This window comes from Thalassophryne amazonica, chromosome 1, assembly GCF_902500255.1.
Source record: "Thalassophryne amazonica chromosome 1, fThaAma1.1, whole genome shotgun sequence".
In the NCBI taxonomy this organism is placed as follows: Eukaryota; Metazoa; Chordata; class Actinopteri; order Batrachoidiformes; family Batrachoididae; genus Thalassophryne; species Thalassophryne amazonica.
In genome coordinates this window covers 110,832,690-110,839,848 of record NC_047103.1, presented here as the reverse complement: position 1 = coordinate 110,839,848, position 7,159 = coordinate 110,832,690, and the positions used below count along the sequence as shown (strand labels likewise).

The window sequence follows — 7,159 nt, the reverse complement described above, 5'->3', positions numbered from 1 at the left end:
GCAAACGCAAGGAGAAACGTGATGGAGCTCAAACGGGGAGAGAAAGTTTAGTTTCAGTCGAAAGTGGCTACAAGGTACGGTAAATTTATCGAGGAATATGTTGTAAATAAGCATGTTATGTCTTTAGTAAAGAGTAGAATATTAAGTTAAAACCCATAAGTAGTCTGTGTTCTAATGTATTTTATTTCTTTGCCCCTTTTTCATAGCTCTTACGTTGGTTTGAGAATGGCAAAAAAATCAATAAAACCCCTAAACCATCAGTCCGGGCTAACTGATTTCGACTGAAAGCTACAGACAGAAACACCCCATAATCTCTCATCAGCCGTTAAACTTTTCACCGAAAACCAGCTTAATTTCTCGAATAGTATCCACTCGGATATTCCTCACAGGTCCAAAAAAAATGTTGATAAAGCAACACGCGCCGTCTCGAGCAGCGTGTGAAACAAAGGAATTCAGCCGAGAGGGCGGGACCACATCTCACTCAAGGCCTGCCCACAGGGAAATGACATCACTGACACGTGAAAAAACTCACGCATGCGCACGAGGGTTCAAGCATGATTGGTGTAATCGCACGTCATTCAAATCCATATAGTTAAAAAAAAAAAAGGGTCGGTTTATTATCTAATAGACCACGTATAAAGGTTTGTGTATGCTGATGATGTAACAGTACTGATTTCAATGACCCCAGGTCTCCACTCACTTATAAATGTCTGCACCACACCGATGACTGGCTATTTAATTTTGTTTAAAGAAAACACAAGTTCGTATCTTAGGAAAAAGCCTACTAAAAAACCCCCTCCTACGTTTAAACTAAAGTCAAGTGAAATCCATATACAAACTAACATGGAGATCCTGGGTGTCAAATTTGACTGTGACGCGCACACGTGTGAGACACATGCACCACGTGTGTTGCTTTTTGGAACGCCACACTTGAGGGGGCACGTAAATAGAGTCCAGAATTGTTCTCAGTCAACTTGGAAAAACAGTTAGATAGTTCAAAATAATTCTGACGTAGTCTGTAATACTTCCACAAAAAAAGAAATACTTTGTGTACTTCCTCAGTTCAGTGAGAAATTGCGTCAGAAATTTGTCCAGCTTTTCATCCTAACAGCTCTTCATGCCTCCAGACAGCTTATGACGTAGTGGATTTGTGTGTGTGTGTTAGAATTAGCACCGTCAATTAGCTCCTTCAAATCATCGTCCATCATCAAAACAAACTCCACCATGATTAGCTAAACACTGCCCCACTAGTGCGTCCGTGTATGTACGTGTGGGGGGGTTGGGGTGGGGAGGGGTTTGCAGCGCACAATGGTACAAAACGTACAGAACCAAATTTGCACTTTAAATGGAACAAATAATCCATGTCACGTGATATACAAAGCAACAATCAACTGACAATGGACCCACTCAACCGTCCATTTTCTTCCGCTTATCCTACGTCGGGTCACGGGGGCAGCAGCTCAAGCAACCCACTCAACCGTTACACATTTAAAATGTTATGGGCCTACGTTAAAGGCACCATCATTCACATTTGTTAAACGCACTAAAAATCATGACAGTGGTTCATGTTATAAGTAAGAATACATACAACTTTTATCATTGCGCTTTGTCTCCAATTCAACAAATCCAGGCTCCATTTCGTTCCTATTATATTTTAAATGGTGAGCTCATCAAGAACACATTACTTGACAAATTTATATTGCAGGGCCATGTCATTGGGTTGTTTTTAGAATTTTAGGAAATTATCCTTTGAATTTCAATGTAATGGCTCCACTGATTCTTTAAGATATCTATTATTCCATGAAAATGTTGTAAAAACATGGTCTGAGTTCATTTTTGTCAGCTTACTCTATCATTTTAATTGTTTTATAGTTTTTACTATACATTTTTATTGATGTGTTTTACTCTTGTTTGTATGGATGTTATTTCCCCAGTATTGAGGGTTTCAATAAAGGTATGAAATTAAATAAAAAATATTGCTCAGAGGCAGTTTTGGTGGTGGCATGTCGTATTACCCCAGAGGTGTATATTTCTTATGACTTAATATTTTTTGTGCATTTTGAATTCAAATATATTTATTCTGTTAAACGCCCCTGGGGCCTGTAATTTTCAAAAAGGGGGGGGGGGGTGTTTATTGACTATTGTTTGCGTGTGTGTGCTTGCATGCATGCTGTACACAGTACACCTTACTTTACGTATAGACACGCGTACTGCCTGCAGGAGAAGCAGCACAGACTAGAAACAAATGTTTTTCTGCATTAAGTAGCTGCTACACAATTACATCAAATGACTTTGTGCAAGCATTGCTACTTGGCGGTGTTCAAGCTGAAGGTAGTGAAAGAAGCAGAAGAGAAGGGAAGCACCATGCTGCACGGATTTTCCTAGTCGATAGCAAACACGTCCAGGCTTGCAAGCCTGGAGCAAAACAGTAAATCAGCTGCCTAGTGGGGGGAGAAAAGTGCATTATCAGGACATTGAAGAGGGGCTGATAAAATTGTTCCAGGAAAGGAAAACGGCAACCACCCATGTCACAGGGAAGAGTCTGAAATACGAGGCACTGTGGCTGCATATGCAACATGGAAACCAGAACTTCAGAGCCTCAAATGACTGGTGTTTGACAATTTGTGGAATGACATATCAAGCTGATGATGTACTCATGTTGCTCAGCACCCAAAAGAACTGATGGATAGCAAGGTCACTTCGACTGAGACTTTGGCAGAGGAGTACAATGACAGTCCTGGACACCAGCCACAAATTGTGAACTTCATGGATCACTTATGGTTTGTCGTGGCAAAGAGGTAGGACTATTTCACTTTCATTTTACTCTGTTCTCTCAAGAATTCACAATTTCACGACTTGCAATGTGCAGAAAAAAAATGGGGGGGGGGGGGGGTGTTTAATAGGGAGGAGGCCTTTAGTAGAGTAAATACAGTAGTCCAAACAAACCCAATTATTTTCTGAAATCTTAAATTGAGTACATCTATAATGCTAAGTAGCAAACTTGAGTTTCATATTTTGGTTGCAATTCCATTTAATGCCACACATTATGTATAAATATAATCTTTAATAAATGGAACACATTAATACACTAAAATACACAAAATAAATATTCTGTTCTTATAAACTTCATGTGCAAAAATAAAAAAATAAATATTCCAGCCGTGCTGTGTACTCTTTCAGTCCAGTCCGATCAGATCCTGGTCTCCTGTGCTTGGTCGTAGTCTTCAATTCTTTCTTTTATATGCGCCAGTTTACGGTGAAGATAAAGGTATTTCCTTTTGTCTTTCCGATATCCAGGAAACCAAAAAAAATACACTGAGAGATCAAACTGTGCAATTATGTCTGGTGTCAACAATACTGCAATAAAACAGAAAAAAGTCTTACTTTCTGATAGGTTCTGTACTTTTCCAGTACCTGGTCCTGCATTTGCTATGGAAACAACAGAAAATAAGTTTACAGACATAAATGTAATCTGTTGTCTGTCTTGTCCTGGAGAGCACATAGTCAAGTCCAAGTCAGGGGATGAATACATGAACATTTCTAAATCACAAAATATGTTTGACATAATTTACCTCAATCCCAAAGAAATACAAACAGCACAGTGCTGCAGGCACTTCTTGAAAACTATGTGACCATGCAAGAAGGAGGTAAGTGAGGGAAGCCACAAAGGGCAACTCTGAAGATGTTATAGGCTTCTGCGAATGTGACTAAAAAAACTGGGGACAGTGCAACTTTTGTCTTTTGATTTCACCAGTGACTGAAGGACCATCATACAAGAAAATGGATCAATTCTCAGCTGTCTTTCATGCTTTGTGGCAAATTGAAGCTGAAAGTTCACATCTTTTGATGATGATCCTTTTCTGTGCCCCTTTTTATTCATGAGAGAAGTAAATTAAGTCCAAGGCATATTCACTGACTTGGAAACATTGTTCTTGTCTTAAGAAAACTGCCCGTGAAAGTGATTATCTTTATTCAGAATAATCCTTACTGTCCAATTACTTATGGCCTCAGTAAATTGGGGTGCTGTTTGCAAAAACTGCTGTAATTCCTGAATGATGAATGTGATATTTTTGTGAAAACCCTTGAATTAAAGCTAAAAGTCTACAAGCACATCTTGATTGTTTTATTTTAACTCTAGTATAGCGATCTAGAGAAATGCGATGCAAAAAACTGTTTGTCAAATTTCTTATGGACATGAGAGTCGACTGCTGGTCCAGACAGTACCTGATAAGCTTCCGTCCCAGGAGGCAGTGAGTCCAGTTCAGAGGTCATCTGAAGAAACCTTTCTGCAGCAGCAGCGATCCGGTCATGAACAGCTTCATATTCTTGATACTCAGCGTCAAACTCCTCTTCGTATTTCTGACGCTGCTCCAGTGATGTGATGGTGCTGTATTTGCTGAAAGACCAAAATAGAGCTTACTGAAAGCTATTCTCCTGCTATCTTTTTTTTTTAACCTTAATCTGTCAACAGAAAATCAACATTATTTTAACTAAAGTGTAATAAAATTATCAACTAAAAAAATAGAAAAAAGACTTAATTTCTTTATAGTTGTACTGTCTGGTATATGACAAAGTCACTTACTGATTACCATTCATGAATAAAATGATTTTTAGACTCAGATGAAAAAAAAAAAGTTTCTTATGAATATGAACATACTATACTGTGCAAGTACACCTAAAAGTAATTTTAAAAGTGCTCCAGTCATGTTCTTATTGATCAATGAGATCATAGCATCTTTTCATTATTTTGTCGATGGGTAAAAATGATCAGTCATTCTGGTTGTGTTGGTAATATCTCCACTAGATGGAACTGCAGAATAGTTCTGAGTCTGTTTATAATGTAGAAGCTTTTCATTGATATATAGATATTCCTTGATTTGGGTTGTATTCCTATAATGACACTGCAGAACTGTTTTCAGATGTGTTTTATTCATAAACAGCAGTTTTTCCTTTTTTTTTTTTTCCCAGATAAAAACTGATTGATTAGGTTTGTATTCCTAATATTTCCAGTAGATGGCACTGTAGAATGGTTTTATGAGTTGCCATAAAACAGCATGATGTGTGTTGACCAGATGGACACATGTAAGACATGTGCTTCTGTTTTATTTTATTTTTGAAGTCACTCAGTAATGTCAGTCGAGGAAAAGTAGGTGAGATTTTTCAGCACATCCAAAAAAGATCAAAAACAACTTGTTGATTCTGTCTCTCAAACGCCATTTCTGCAGCTGATTTCTAAGTTCAAATGCCTCCTGAAATGGGGAATGTACAGTGTGTACGAGGCTGAAACGCAACGTTAACGAAACTTGAGTCGCTGAGGTTGAAGTAACCGTAGCTTTCTCCACTGTGTGGCCTGAGGAGAGAAAGAAAAAACACAGACACAAATGGTGAAGTCAGTCTGTCAATAAGAATGTTGTAAACACCAGCTGCATCAAGTCTAATGGAAATATTGATCACTATCTGTGATTAGAGGCCTGATCCAAGGCAGGCAGTGATGTCAGCAACCTGCGAGGCAGGAGGCAACGCTGCCTGCTTTGTCTCAGGGTTAAAGGTCACCCAGATGTGGAGGCAACGTTACACTCCTGAAACAGGATGAACTGATGAACTGTTCTTTACAGGTGTTGTCATCAACATGTACAATTCATTTGGTTCACTGTCCCTGTCTTTTTCAACAAGGTTACTCACAAACGAAGCCACTAAGTTTCATCAAACTTGGTGACAGTTTGGCCTAATGGGGCCTCATTTATAACAACTGTGCACACATAAAACAACACATATGTTGGGATTTCTAAAAACAAATTATTCAACAAAGTGTTCGTTATATATATATATATATATATATACATACACACACACACACAGTGGGGCCAAAAAGAATTTAATCAGTCCCTGATTGTGCAAGTTCTCCTACTTAGAAAGATGTGAGAGGTCTGAAATTTACAACATAGGTACACTTCAACTGTGAGAGACAAAATGAGAAAAAAAAAATCCAGGAAATCACATTGTTGGATTTTTAAAGAATTTATTTGTAAATTATGGTGGAAAATCAGTATTTGGTCACCCACAAACAAGCAAGATTTCTGCCTCACAGACCTGTAACTTCTTTAAGAAGCTCTTCTGTCCTCCACCTGTTACCTGTATTAATGGCACCTGTTTGAACTTATCTGTATAAAAGACACCTGTCCACGGCCTCAAACAGTCAGACACCAAACTCAATCATGGTCAAGAACAAAGAGCTGTCGAAGGACACCAGGAAGAAAACTGTAGACCTGCACCAGACTGGGAAGAGTGAATCTACAATAGTCAAGCAGATTGGTGTGAATAAATCAACTGTGGGAGCAATTGTAAGAAAATGACATACAAAAAGACATACAAGACCACTGATAATCTCCCTCTATCTGGGGCTCCATGCAAGATGTCATCCTGTGGGGTCAAAATGATGATAAGAACGGTGAACAAAAATCCCAGAACTACACAGAGGGACCTGATGAATGATCTGCAGAGAGCTGGGACCAAAGTAACAAAGGCTACACACTATGCAGCGAGGGACTCAAATCCTGCAGTGCCAGGCGAGTCCCCCTGCTTAAACCAGTACGTGTTCTGGCCCGTCTGAAGTTTGCCAAAGAGCATGTGGATGATCCAGACGAGGACTGGGAGAATATCATGTGGTCAGATGAAACCAAAATCGAACATTTTGGTAAAAACTCAATTCATTGTGTTTGGAGGAAGAAGAATGCTGAGTTGCATTCCAAGAACACCATATCTACTGTGAAGCATGGGGGTGGAAACATCATGGTTGGGGCTGTTTTTCTGCAAAGGGGACAGGACGACTGATCTGCGTTAAGGGAAGAATGAACGTGGCCATGTATCGTGAGATTTTAAGCCAAAACCTCCTTCCATCAGTGAGAGCATTGAAGATGCAACGTGGCTGGGTCTTCCAGCATGACAATGATCCCAAACACACCACTTGGGCAACAAAGGTGTAGCACCCTCAATGGATGTAGCATGAGCACGAGGTAGTTAGAGTTTATTCTCCTTTGACAACCCATGAGAACTGCTCACAAAAGAAAATACAAATAAAACAACATTAACATACATTTAACACACGACATGACTAAAAACTTAAAAGTAGACAAACCTCGTGAGCTACCCATGAGGGGCT

The 7,159-nt window shown here is 39.2% G+C and overlaps 1 long non-coding RNA gene across 1 annotated transcript; it reads right to left on the bottom strand.

The window, feature by feature from the left end:
* Positions 1-3,044: 3,044 nt before the first annotated feature.
* On the bottom strand, positions 3,045-5,895 carry LOC117513123. The gene is made up of 2 exons (XR_004561466.1): positions 4,225-5,895; positions 3,045-3,429 (listed from the first exon to the last, which is right to left on the bottom strand). It is a non-coding gene; the product is annotated as an uncharacterized LOC117513123 (long non-coding RNA).
* Positions 5,896-7,159: the final 1,264 nt, after the last annotated feature.